The sequence below is a fragment of the Rhodamnia argentea genome, chromosome 11, assembly GCF_020921035.1.
Source record: "Rhodamnia argentea isolate NSW1041297 chromosome 11, ASM2092103v1, whole genome shotgun sequence".
NCBI classification, from domain to species: domain Eukaryota; kingdom Viridiplantae; phylum Streptophyta; class Magnoliopsida; order Myrtales; family Myrtaceae; genus Rhodamnia; species Rhodamnia argentea.
In genome coordinates, this window is record NC_063160.1 from 405,340 (window position 1) to 420,588 (window position 15,249).

General features: G+C 38.1%; 1 pseudogene; it reads right to left on the bottom strand.

The window, feature by feature from the left end:
- Positions 1 to 7,193: 7,193 nt before the first annotated feature.
- Positions 7,194 to 13,832, bottom strand: LOC115729067 (annotated as a pseudogene).
- Between the last annotated feature and the right edge of the window lie 1,417 nt (positions 13,833 to 15,249).

Sequence of the window (15,249 nt, forward strand, 5' to 3'; positions counted from 1 at the left end):
CTAGAGAGATCTTTTATAGTTTCCGTCGAGACGAGATTCCCACGCAGTCCGTGATGCACAAATGTGTGGTGCATTTCGTTGCAATTCACAAGCAAATCCCCGATCGAAAAGAGAATCCTGGATTCATAGTGCAACAAGTTTATGACACTATTGAAAAGAAGCTATGGAAGTTGACTCACAAGAATTATGAAGGCCACAAACAACTAGAGATAGATATTCTCCTTCGGAAAAGCTTGCGACGCTTGGGAGATCTCCCGGATTTCAATACGGAGGATGCTCATCCCGATCGGGAAGATCAGTTGAAGAGAAAAAGGATCTTTGGAAGAAGGAATGTGTAACCTTCGGAATTCTGCAGAGAGGAGTATGCCATTTTAGTCGAGCATAATGAGCTTCACATCAAACCCTTTGGTCAAATTGTCAGATAAGGTCCGCCTGATATCGCTTTCCCGCTTGCTGTTTTTGGCAAGTAGAAATATGGGGAGATGTCGTTATGGAGGAAGTTTGCTTCTGGTGCTTATCCAATAAACACTTTTACCAATTTAAGAGAGTTTAGGAAATAAACACTTTTCCTTGGCCGTATCTGTAACCCCGGCTTGGGGAAAAGCTTTGGATTCAGCAAATTATCGGCATTCTTCAAATTTTCGAATTGTTTCTTTTATCTTATTATTCTTATTTCATGAACTATTAACCCACATCATGGTCACAGCTACAGGTGTCAAAGCCAAATCAAAACTCAAAAATGGAAACCTAATCGAACCGAGCACCTGCTCGATTCGGATAAAAAAAAATAACATTTCTTTTTTCAAGGTGAAGTACCCCGAGGAAAGGTAATGGATGCTAAGTCAAAAAACTTAGCACGGACTTTACCAAGTCCATACCAACCGCAAGTTTGGGATTTTTATTTAAACATGCAATTCGATTTATTCAGGAATCGCCACCGATTAGTTATTAGTAGGTCAATTAGATACCTAAGTAAAGTGTAGGAGAGCATTTTACTTCAGCGAATAAGAGATTCATGGATAAGGGGATGAGATTACTCTAAGTTAGTCTATCACCCTTTTGATACCTTTTCTCTTTATTTCAAAAAATATTTGATAAGCAGTCTTGATCAATTTTAAGCCTACACCACAAACATGTAAGATGTGATCATATGAGTGCGCAGTCAATTAATATAACACTCAATAAATCAAAAGCAATAAAAAAAATTGCAAAGAATAGGGCAATAAACTTAATGCCTCAAGCAAGCAAAACCTCTATTAATTTCAATAATTGTTCTACATAATGTTAAATAGAAACTGCGTGCATAACCTACAAATGATTTCTATATCCAATGACAATCAATTCTTTTTGGGTTTCGTTCTCCTTATGGATGCAATTTTCATCTAAATCATGTATATGTGAATTTTTAATTTACCTAATGACATTTGACATGCAATTATATGACCTGATTCTAATGACATGCAATCACTAGATGACATTGATATGATGACATGGCAATTATGTTGGCGTGGTGACAATGACTTGACAATGATAACATGGCAAAGATGGTGCAACTAATTCTATATTAAAAATGTTTATTATTTTTTTGTAATTTTCTTTTAAACTAGAACGAGAAATTACTTAAAGTATGTGGTTACCCAATTTTACCTATGTAATAAATTATTAAATCGTTTTTTAAATTAGGTAATTTCCTAATTAACTACATGACTCCTAGTTATGCAATTCCAAACTATGAAATAAATAACTTATCCTATCATGCAATGCAATTTACGAGATTAGAAACATTCGATACAAGCCAATATAATTCAAATATTCACCTTAACCCAAATTAGGAAACAAACGTAATCAATCCAACCTTAAGTCTGATATATGCACAACTCGTTCGTGAAATTTCCTAGCTGGTAGATGAACTTGCGGGGATCACCAGAAATTAACGAATCACCGGCATTTTAGAAGAAAATTTCATAATAGATGGCAACCTATTGTCACCTTTCTACTGGACCATGAAATTTGGTAAGAAAATAAATACCCATATATTCAATCAGATGACAGGTCAACAAATCCTCATTGAATGAAAAGGATAGTCCTTATCCTCTTCGTACCTTTCTAGTCATCAACTTGAATGAATCTCTATATAAAGGTGCTCCATTGGTTCAACTCACCACATCACTTCACTGGATCACAAAGCTATCGAGACTCATTGAGAAAGAGAGAGAGATATAGAGAGGGACAAAGGACAGATCGAGTGTGAACCATGGAGTTAACAGCATCAAAAAGAATGGGGTCGATGGTGTTCGTGGCAACTCTCATATTGTGGTCATCCATGGGTGCCAATGCGGCGGTATCTAAGGCGTGTGCAGCGAAGTGTGCATTGTCCTGTTTATTTGACCCAAACCCATTTTTATGCAGTGCGCAATGCATCAAGCGTTGCACCGGAGGGTCCCTTACATCTGCAGCATCAGAGAAGTGTGATGTTGATTGTTTCTTGTCTACTTGCCTGGACTGCCATCTAGGTAATAATTTTCGCATCGAGATCAAAGATAGAGCATAGCTTCTTATCAGATTCATTGTAAAATTTTGTTTCTTTATCAGTGTTTCATTGTTTTCTATTCTGAGAGTATGGAGACATATTAAATCATTTGATTTCCCTAGATGTCGATATATGGTTTTTCCAAAAAAAAAAATCAATTTCTTATAAGTGTCTTTTTTCAATTTTTTTTTTCATACTTGAACTCATGTAGACACGAAGAATGTTGAAGTGGACTTGAAGAAGGTTGAAGCTTGTGCGGATTCATGCTCTCAGGGTTGCCAAAAGACCAAGTCATTGCACTAAAGTTTGGAAATGTTCCTTCTTTATATGAGACGAAGGCAATTGAGTTATGTAATACCTTTGTCCATTATTCATTCCACAAATAATAAACGGTGCCTTTTTAATTACTAGATTGATTTTTTACAAAAAAAAAAATTATTAGCTTGATTTTTTACCAAAAAAAGTAATTAGCTTGACAATGAGTGAAGTACATTTCTATGAAAGTTTGGTTGTGACAAAATGAGTTCTGCTCTCTACTATCGAATTTAAATCATGAGATCTAAATACAAAATCCAAGCGGGCTTAGACTCCGATCCAAATTATCGAACACAATGGAAACCATGGTTTTAGTAATTCTAGCTTGGCCTTGCTCATAGACGAGCTCCTGCAGATTCGCGGCCCTAACTTGCTGCAATTGGTGATGCCCAGCACGAGGCTGATGGAGTCAAGAATGTTGGATTTGCCAAAGCCGTTTAGCCCGGTGCACTTCTTTTCCTACTTAAAAAACTCTCTTTTCGAACATGTAATGTCCCTTTTTCCTATGATGAAGTATCTCCCTGTTTTATCTCTCTCAGCTTGACCCATTGAAGTAAAAAAATCACCGCCTCAATGTCTATGCAATGATTAAGTATATGGGTCGCCGAAATCTAAGAGCCAGGTCCAAAATTTACATGTTAATAATTGCCCCCTCTTTAAAGGGAAGCTCACAGAGTTTTCTTTTCTTTTCTTTTTGTCAAAATAACATTTCATTCACTTCCTCGAGATACAAGAGAAACATCGCAGTTCAACTGCAAGCCAAAACAAATCTAAGACAATCGGGCTCTACATAACAAGAGAAATTACCATAATAAAGTTATGGGTCACACGCTCAAATAGCATCTCTATGACTTCTCCACACCATAATCGGCGGCCAATCACCAAATCCATCTTCAGTAGTGAGCACACACCAAGAACTTCATCTGTTGCTACGGCTTCACCTTTCGACGATGCGCCTAGGTTTGGCGTCCCAAATACCATCATCGAATAGAGTAAAAAGGTTGAACAAGCAGATTTGACACTTATGAGGGCGAAACCTACATGAAACTCTTCTGATTTCCTTCAAAACTGGACATGTTCACCAACGAAATCCGAGAAAAGAGAAACCTCGAAAACATACACGTAGAAAATCCCAAATCTAAAATAGATCGGATAGAAATCTCCCCAAAAAAATTTGATAGAAAAGCTTCTAGATTTAGACTAAATCAAAAGAAAAAAGTTCCCAAACGGGAGCAAAGTAAGAAAAGGAAATAGAAAATCAAAGCAGCCTAAGAAAAGGAGAGGGGAGGGAGAGATCTAGCTCAAGCCCTCCCTTTCATGGAAGTTGAAGAAGAAAGTGTATGAAGAAAAGAGAAAAAGGAGAGGAGAGGAAAAAAAATAGGGCCGGCCACGTTAGCTCACAGCGGTTTCAATCAAAGACAAATAATACCTAAATTTTGACTATGCAATGCAGTTATTGAAACAAAATCTGTTTGTCAGGAATATGGATCTCAATGAGCCACAGCCATTTTAAAATGAAAAGAAATGTAATGAAAATGTTATTGCAAAGATAGAATACGTCCCTGCAGCCACTTACCTTGGACTTTAAAAATGGATATCCGGAGTTTTCCACCCAAGGATTTTGGTAATGGATAAAAGCTACTTTAATTACTTAAAATATGTAGTTAACCAATTTACCTATTTATATTATATCGTAATTTATAAATCAGGTAATTTCCTAATTAACTTCATGACTCCTAGTTATGCAATTCTAAAGATGAAACGAATAATTTATCCCATCATGCAATGCAATTTTTGGATTTTTTTCATGATGTGAAAATTTACGGGATTAGTAACATTCGATACAAGCCCATATAATTCAAACATTCACCGTAACCCAAACTAGGAAACAAAGGTAATAAAGATTCAAACCTTAATTCTGATATATGCACAACTCATACGGAAATTTCCTAACTGGTCAACGGACTTACGGGGATCACCGGCAATTAATGGATCACCGGCATTTTAGAAGAAAATTTCACAATAGATGGCAACTTATTGTCACCTTTCTATTGGACCATGAAATTTGGTAAGAAAAAGAAATTCCCATATATTCGATTAGATGACATGTTAACCGATCCTCATTGAATGAAAATGATAATCTTAATCCTCTTCGTACCTTTGTAGTCGTCAACTCATTCAACAACTGGAATGACTCTCTGAGTATATAAAGGTGCTCCACTGGTTCATCTCAACGCATCACTTCGCTAGGTCACAAAGCTGTCAACACTCATTCAGAGAGACAGAGGCTAAGAACAAATTGGGTGCGAATAGCCATGGAGGTAACAGCATCCAAGAGAATGGGGCTGATGATGTTGGTGGCAGCTCTCATATTGTGGTCGCCCATCAGTGCCCATGCAAACGTATCTAGGGAGTGTGCATTGAAGTGTGCATTGTTCTGTTTATTTGACCCCAATCCATTTTTATGCAGTGCGCAATGCATCAAGCGTTGCTCCGGAGGATGGTTGCATTACGTCTGCTGCATTAGAACACTGTGATGTCGGTTGTTTCTTGTCTACTTGCCTTGACTACCATCCAGGTAATAATCTTCATATCGAGATCGAAGATAGAACATAGCTTCTTATCATATTCATAAAACAAGCAAAGTCATTGTATAATCTTGTTTCTTTATCAATGTTTCATTGTTATGATTTTATTCTGAGAGGATGGTTGCATACTAAATCATTTCATTTCCCTGTACATTGATATATGGTCTTGTTAAAAAAAATCAATTTCAATCTTGGCATAAATGATTTTTTTAAATTTCTTGTTCCATACTTGAACTCATGTAGACATCAAGAAAGTTGAAAGTAGACTTGAAGATAGTTAAAGCTTGTGCGGATTCATGCTCTCAGGGTTGCCAAAGACCAATTCATTGCACTAAAGTTTGGAGTCCTTTTTGTATTATGAGACAAAGGTAATTGGGTTATATAATACCTTTATGGTTTCATTCCACAACTAATAAATAATGCCTTTTTAATTATTAGGTTGACCATGAGTGAAGTACATTTTTATAAAATTTTCATTGTGATAAAATGAGTCTGCTCGCCGCTATCTTGTTCAGATTATGAGATCTAAATTCAAATCCCAAGCGGGCTTTGACTCCGATCCAAATTATCGAACACAATGGAAATGGTTTTAGTAATTCTAGCTTGGCCTTCCTCATTAGACGAGCTCCCGCAGATTCGCAGCCCTAACTTGCTGCAAATTTGTGATACCCAGCACGAGACAGATGGAGTCAAGAATGTTGAATTTGCCAGAGCCATTTAGCTCCGTGATGCATTTATTTTCTTACGTAAAAAATTATCTTTTCAAACATGTAAACAACTCTCTTTTTGACCAAACAAAATGAGTAAAAAAGATACTTGAAATGTCAATATTTATCTACGCTTCATTACAGGCTTAAGGTCAATTTGGATTAATAGGCCACTCAGTCAACTATTGAGTCCAAGCCCACCATCGGTTACAAGCTTCCCTCCACTGATCTCAGCAGTGTCATGTGTCAGAATTGAGAAATTTCATGGCTCGAATCTCCAGAAATTTCATGGAATACCATCTCTTAGTTTTGTGTAGTCCGTCATTATGTTGCTGGAACAGCACATTCATCACGCGACCATTTTGCTTCACTCGGTTGAAAGAAAGGATGGTTTGAAGTAGGGGTGAGCATGGTTTCGGGGTAGAATCGAGAACCTGAAATCGAAACCTGTAGGATCCGCTCCGGTTCCGGGTTCCAAGGTATGCGGGGTAGGTTCCAGGTTCCAAAAATTGAGGAACATGTTTCAACGGGTAGGTTCTAGGTTCCACTACCTAAAACCCGAAACCCGGAACCTGGACCCTAAATTCTGAAATAAATTTTTATATTTTTCTTGGTATATATTTTTGCACAATCATACAATATTCTTTGGCATCCGATGATGAGTGTATAATTTGAAGCCAAACAATTTTTTAGGTTTCGGGTTCCAAAAAATGATAAACGTGTTCCAATGGATTGGTTTCGGGTTCTAAATGTAACTTGTACAGAGCCGAAAATTACTCACCTCTATTTTCTCTTAGATATTGTAGCATTCACTCTCATTTTACTTAACTAAAAATGAAAAAATAAAAGAAATTGATAAGTTCTCGGGTACCTTGGAACCGACCCTAGAACCTGTGACGGGGTAGGTTCCGGGTTCCAAGGTGTGACGGGTAGGTTCTAGATTCAAAAAAAAAAAGGAACCTGTTCCGACGGGTAGGTTACGGGTTTCGGGTGGAACCGTTCACCCCTAGTTTGAAGTGCATACAATTATAACAGCACAGGTAAACCATGCCATCGGACGCTCCATTATGCCAATGTTAACCATCCGATTCCTTGAGGACATATCATGGAAACATTCCCTGGAGAAACTCATTAAAATTCTCATCATCATCATCTTTATGCTTGCCCCTCCAACTTGAAGCCTTTTCCCCTGCACCCAAAAAAAACAAAACAAAACAAAACAAAAGGGAGGAGCGAAAACAGAATATGAAAGCATGGGTACGATGAGTGCACCAATTACAGAATAGGCACAACTCTATAGCATGTGGATCTCAAACATGAAGTTGTCCGGCTCCATAGACATACTGGGGGGCTAAAGTTAAGGAAAATGCAAAGCATCACTTCCTTGGGTAGTCAGGGCCTAACAGGTAGTACAGCAATTGAGTTTAACAAACTCAAACATAATAATCAGTGGCCAGCCTGTAGACTGCAATCAGCAGAGCACTCTTTGCAAAGTCACCTCCATTTTCAATGAACAGGGAGAGATTATATAAAAAGGAGTAACATACATGGCCTGTGATACACATTCAGCATTAAGTTGGATTTTTATTTTTATTTTATTTTTTTGGTTGTATCCCAGATTGATCCCTGAAAGGCAACATATGATTCTATTGTGCTCTAAGCAAAGCTATACGGGTATAACATCAATCAGCTCACTATAGCAAAGCTTGGACCTCTTTCTTTTGCTTTCACAATTTGCCAGCTTCACCAATTTCCCCTTCTCTTTCCTGTCCTTTCTCTTCTTGTAATGAAGCTTATCCGCACATCTATTATCATCAACAACAAAAGCATGGAAAGGGAAAACCTTTCCTCCTGCTCGCTTCTCTCTCTTCATATCCACAGTCTGTATCATCATCAATCCCAGATTCATCCCTGAAAGGCAACATATGATTCTATTAGGCTCTGTCTAATCTATAAGGGTATAACATCAATAGGCTCACTATAGCAAAGCTTGGCCCTCTTTTTTGGCTTTCACCATTGCCAGCTTCACCAATTTCTCCTTCTCTTTCCTGTCCATTAACTCTCTCTTTTCTCCTTCTTGTAATGAAGCTTATGTGCACATCTATTATCATCAACAACAAAAGCATGTATTGCAAGTGAATACATATAAAGGAATATTCTAATAGAAGTTTTTCGCCACATCCAGACTCACAACAAGGTGAAGGAAGAACAGCGTTGGCAAGGCATGATTTTGCAGTCGCAATAGCAGCAAATGCACAAAGACCACACTCACATTTCAGGTAATGGCTTCCAAGAATGAACAGTCCAATTAACTCTCCCAATAGTAAAAATTTAGATAGACAATGAGGTGCAAAAGCAAGCACTGACATTCATTGCAGCCATCATCAAATAACATTTTACATAACATTAACATAGCAATTTGTGAATTAGGTAAAACTTAAGAATGTTCAGGAGATAGACAGTGATTTCCACTGACCTCTCCCAAGTTACCAATTTTACCAAGGTTTGTTTGTTTTCCCCTGCTTCAAAATGAGAAAAGTTTACCTGCCATGTAACATCAAAAGATCTGACTATAAGAGACTCCGCCACAAGTTGACCAACATAGCAAGGTCAAAATTCTAATATCATGAGCAAAATTCTGATGTCAGAAAGTTGGAAAGGTAAAAAAGAGAGGAGAATGAGTTCTCGGTCTGCATCCTCTTGACAGAGTGAAGCTGTAACTTCCCAAAAACTGGAGAAATCAAAAGGCCAAAGAAATGACTGAACAATCAAGACAAGTTCCTAAAGCTGATCGCTAAGAATGGTCTGACATTTAGTAACTTGCACAATTCAATAAGTTCAATCTATGGTCATCAGCCTAAAAATGTATGAAAAACTGCATGCATGTTATGGCTGGGATGCCAATGGCATCACGTGCATCAAACCTAGACATGCAATGATAGGAGGAAACAACGGATGCTTGTTTGTTTCGCTTCAGTTTGGAAAGAGGATGCATAACAAAGGCTGGGATTAAAAACAATGTTTCTATAGTGCAATATTCATTGTTTAGAAGAGAAGAGAAAATGGATTGAAGGAAAATTAAGGTCGAATAGGAGATCTCTGTAGATTAAAAGTAAAGATAAGAATAAAACATAGCAAATCTACTTCTCATTTACCCTCTTTATGGCATCCTCATGTATCCATTCAACAATGGAAGTATATTTCTATCTACACATGTTATTACTGCATGCATTAACCTTGGTTCCTCCTATAAGCCTTTCATCATGTCATATTTTCTCCAATCTTCAGAATTAGTCCACCCATATTCAAGATCAAACTCCTTATTTCTTCCCTTTCCCACTCTTCTCCTAAAAAAATCATCGAGGAGGAGGTTAGCACCAAGATCAATCTGGAAAACCAGCAAAAAATACTTGCCTCGTAGCATGCAAGGCCATCTGTCCAGTCACAACATTACCGCATATTAACTGCGCTGGCAGAAGAGGATGTCAAGAGTCTACTTTCTAACTACATATGATATCGTTACTAGCAAACAACAATAACAAAACATGGCACTATTAACTTTGGGCCCAGTGGGAGGTGAATTCGGCATTTTCTCATCAAACGTTGTTTTGATGCAAACTCTCTTTGTATGGATGCAATGACCCTTTTCATGTGAACAAAATAAACAAAAAGAAGCGAGAAGCATGAAAGGGAAACTTCATCAAAACATTCTTGAGCATGCCATTATTGGACCCTTCATAATCTATGATAATGACAGCAAAATATAAGATAGAACAAGAACGAAAAAGTTTCCTATATGAAAGATCAATTACAAAGACATCCACCAAACTCACAAAATATTGTCATGTTACTTTCCTAAAATTGCCATGCTGGACTTCTACAACCGTATAACATAATTTCCATAAGAGGGTCTAAATATACTTTTAAGAAACCTACTCTCCAAGTTTACCTAGTCGACATAAGGCATATGTATATGTCATTGCGATATACAAAGTGGCACTTCACACGTATCATATGTCAACATGATAAATCCCTCCAGATTAACAACGATATAAGCTAAAAGTATTGTGTGCTGGACAGCCAATTTAAGTTAAAAAATTTAGTAAAATGCAAGCACTAATCATGATCTTAGAGAGATTTAAGGTTGTACTACACTCATCAAGATGAAAAGACTACATCCCAGATATGACTTCTTTCTCTGTCCTCCATCTTAGACCAATCTAGTGAGAACAAAGTGGATGTCAAATAGAATGGAGACAAAGGGGAAAACAAAAAGGGGAATGAAAGGTTAAGATACAGAGAAAAATGCTTCTGTTATGGCTAAAGCTGCTTAAACAAGATACTGACAAGCACCCCATTTTTCCTACGTCCTAACTTCCTCTCGGCAACTTTCAGTAAACGGTGGTCAGTGCATACCCAGCCAACTGGAGCATCACGTCGCTTGAAACAGAAATTATATTTACTGAATCAACTTCCAAGCAGCTAAAGTCATCAATAGACTTTCCTCTTTCACAGGAAATAGCGACTTTGTCAGGAAGTTACATGCGAAATCAGAAATGTTTGCGTGCCCACAAGGAGGTAACGGATGAAAAGGTTTAATCCAATAAAATGATAAAACAATCATAAAGAAACAGTGTTAAACAAAATAAACTCCTACACAACCATGGCAAACATCAGTAAAAGAGAACTTGACAGAGAATGTGGTAAAAAAGCCAAAGAACCGTTTGTCCATATCCTTTACAGACTCAAGCTTTATAGAAAGGGCAATCGTATTCAAAGCGGACATGCACAGCTGCAAAATCATTGAAAGTCCCAGCATTGTTTTACAAATATGTAAGGATGGTTTCACCTTGCCATTTCTGTACTTCGTCATATCAGCTATGCAGTACCTACAAACCTGTTAAGGGAGGAACACATAATAGCAGTATAAAGAACATAAAAGTGCAGAACATAAATCCGGAGTACCTTATCGATTTTCCCACCTAGACAAAGTCACGCTACGTCACTGAATTACGAACTCGTGGGAAAATTAAAATAATGTCAAGAATGATGCACAGAAAAAATAGTCGACCTTAAAAATGGGCAGACTATGAACATGAAGTTTTGAAAGGATGAAAGGGTCAACAGAAACTTGTATAGATCTACCAGTGATGACATGACTACTGAAGATCATACATGGCCTGAATAGCAATTGACAGCAAAAGTTCTCCCTGATGCCAACCCCCTCTATCCTCCTGTCCAAGGACAGATGTGGAGCTATGACATGACCATTTTCGGAGCAACCCAGGCTATGGAAGAGTCTGCCATTTCTACCATGCCTGTCCACTTTAAGAGGCCATGTCTGTGCTTCTGGGCATGCATCCCACACACTTCACTTCATCTTCTGACCTCAGACACCTCATTCAACAAGCCATAGCCCAAGCAAAAAAGCAAGAGCATAAGCCCGCCAAACAGGCTCAAAATCACTAAATCAATTGTCCTTGTCATTAAAGAGTTTTAAAGCCGCTAAAGGAAAAGTCCACTGAGCAGAATTCAGCATCAATCCTTCCTCTTCTAATACAGCAAAAGGGTGCCAAATACATTCATCCACGGAAGCTACACTGACCCATGGACATGCTCCCACAAAACAATTCCCCTTACATTTCCCGATATACCCCACTCCACACAATTCTCACCAGAGCCAATGTAAGCTTCAACACAAGAAGTGAGAAGATTTTAACTAGGCACATTTGTGGTTCTGACAAAATTGGAGCGCTGTCTGGCAGAATAAGCAAATAGAAATCTAGTTGCAAAATTTTGTACTATTTGAAGAGGCAAATGTCTGACCAGCATAAGTATTGATCAACTCAAAATATGAAAGATGAAAAAAGCACACAAGGGAAAAAGTAATTATCAGTTTCAGAGTGGAAGAAATCTCACATTGACAACCTTGTTTTACGACCATAAGAGAACTTGCCGAAGACATCAGTCTTCAAAGCCTCTTCCATATTCATAATCAACAACATGATTTTCGAAAGACACCGACCAGTAACAACAGAATATAAAGCACAAGACAGAGATCTAATATACCAGTGTCCAAGTAGCATAAAGAGTATGGGCAAGAAAACTGGATTTTACTTTAGAAATGAATGGAATAGTCTCGTAAGGATGTGACAGATGATAACTAGACAGGATACTCTTTGAAAAGCTTGTCATAGTAACGCTTCACCAATCTTTGCTCCCAAGACGAATCCATATCGTCTGCCTCCATTCATCTAAACCTAGATCAATCAATTAATCAAAGTATTAAAATAAATCTTGACAAAATTAATAAATGCATACAGTGAAGTGCAAGAGAAGAAATGTAAAAGATAGATGAAAAGACCATCCGTATAAACCAAGCGAACTCCCATCAATAGCTCATGATTCATAGAAAACTACTAAAAGCTACCAAAAGGAAGAACCGGTTGCAGTGCAGACCATCCCTTCATTCAATCTAACCTACATGAGCGTGAAATTATCACACAAAACCATGAATGGAAGATCAGTTGTATATCTACTCACTGTTACACAGACTCAGAAATAGCTAGCGGCAGGTAAGTTCTATGTACCCTCTGATTCACACACAAGGAAAATGGAATTTAAAAACCACGAGCCGTGGATGCATCTTTATAAAGATGGAACGCCATGCCACACAGTGATGCATTTGACTTTGATCATATGCCCTTTCTCTTAAGTCATAGTTCTCGATAAATGTATAACATCAGCACTCCAAAACGAAATAAATATGACTAGCACCCACTGGCTCATAATAGCTATATTGCATACCCCAAATGCTATGAGAACGTACAGGGACACAAGACAAAAATACTTGCAGCCTTCTCGTGAAGTATCTTGATCGGTTTTAACTGGCAAATTGGCTTGTACAGATCTTTCTTTACCATAGAAACTAGCTGCAAAACCAGTAAGATGGTACACTGAGCTTTGCCTACTGAGAAACGACAAGGATACCTCCATGATTGACATGCTTGAATATGGTGAACACCTGTATTACCATAAGAATTAACATAGGTAGAAAAAACGGCTTAAGATGAACTCTACCATTAAGAATTAATATGTAAGGATAAGTGTGGAGATCTTCTCCATGAACCTGCAAATAAGAAGCTCAATATTTGCACTCTCTCTTGGCATCCAACTTCAGCAGACAAATAAGTCCCACTTAACAAAATCTTTACCCGGACAATAATTCTTCTTGCATAATGAGGAACAAAATCATTATCAGATGTCACAATTCCATCAGGAATGAAGACGAGAATATGAGGATGATTGTAGCCCCCATCCTTCTAATTGGAGGGGACTTCATCATCCTATCCATATAGGACCACGGGAAAACCACACATAAATAGCTCATGCCATGATGTGTATCGTTTCATGTAGTGCGACTCTAGGGTAAAACCTATGGCTAACCCAATCACAGCACAAACTCAAACTCAAGTTGTAACTGGCTCGTACACAGAGAACTTCCGCAGACATGACGGTACCTAAAACAAAACAGCCACCCAAAGACAAAGCGAACTCCCATTCTATTCAGAGGGAGATTCCAGACAAGAAAAGGAACCACGTACCGTAATCATGGACGAACTTCTTGTGCCGATCGTACGCATTGAGACCTCTGATATGAGCATAGTGTTGCCTAAGAGAAATGAAGCACATATAGACTTAAACTTCAATTTAATCTTTTAATTATATGAAAATATCTAATGTTGATAGAATTTGCTAAATTGGCTATAAGTTAAAAAATAACGTTATACATAAATCGTCTCTATACATAAACGTTATACATAAACCGTCTCTATAAGTTATTTAACTCAAATCAGAATATAGCAATTCACATCGTTAAACTAAAAATTAGAAATCTTCTCGATCGATCAGTTTGGTACAGCTGGGCTCCGATATCAAGATGGGCGTGCAGTACAGGTGATCTCGTGTGTATGATGTGCAGCAAGAAAGTTAACTCTCTTGTCCCTACTCTTCCTGAGGCCTTTGATTTCGTTGACTTGTCTGGCGTCTTATTGACTTGAGATACTGACGTTATTGGGTTTAGATAGATTCATTTCACATTTGTGCATGATTGCACGAGGCCCGTCCACTAGCACGGGACCTATGCCGGTAGCGCGTTGGAAAATCGCCGGTGGACAGAGAGAGATACCGAGGAGGAGGCGAGGCGAGGTAGCGGTGCTTGCGCCTGCTGGTAGTGGTCGGTGCTGCTGCTAAAATGAGCGACAGCAACTACGATACTAGACTGGAGATCGTCTTCTTCTTCCTTTTTGTTTTCTTCTTCTTCTTTCTTTCTTGCTTTCTTTCTTTCTTTCTTTCTTTCTTTGTACTTTCTCTGTCCTTACAAAAGACGAGTCCTCTCTCTTCCGCTTCCTTCTCTTTTGTGTCAGAATCTGTGTGTCTCTCCCCTCTAGCGGAATTGGCTAAAACCATATGGCTCTACCAAAAGTACACATTTTTACTATTGTTCATTTCTTCTTCTTTTTTTTTTTTGTATATCCGAAATGTTTTTGTCACCTAAATGCAATGTTATGAGATGCATAATGCGCGTGCCTAGTGAATTTTTGCTAAATGGAGTAGCCAAATTTGTTTATGTGTAAACAGCTCCAAATTCAAATGACATGTAATAATCTCCACTTCCCACGTGTCACGGCCATTGTTGGCCATTGGTCAACATGTGCATCATCCCTTTCCTCATCAGCCTATTATTAGGAAAAAAATCCAAAAAAATAACTTGAAGTCCTCTTATTTTCTCAAATAAATGCCTCAAGTAAGTCTTGTTTCAAATAAAGGCCCAAAATGATATAGTATGTTTCAATTAAGGGCTTGAAGTGGCCATAGTATTTCAAAAAAAGGTCTAGCTTGAAGGGTATTTTCGCCATTTCACTTTTTAATTTTTTTATTCATTTTTCTCTATTTTTTCCTTTTTCTAAATTTTAAATATTTTTATTAAAAAAAAGGAAAAAAAAAAGCCATACTCTGAGAGGGGCTGCCCCTCCCGCCCGTGGTCACCGGCCTACCACTAGTGGGCGGTCGGCTAAGGCGGCGAAGGCCGGCGGGGTCATCGACGCCT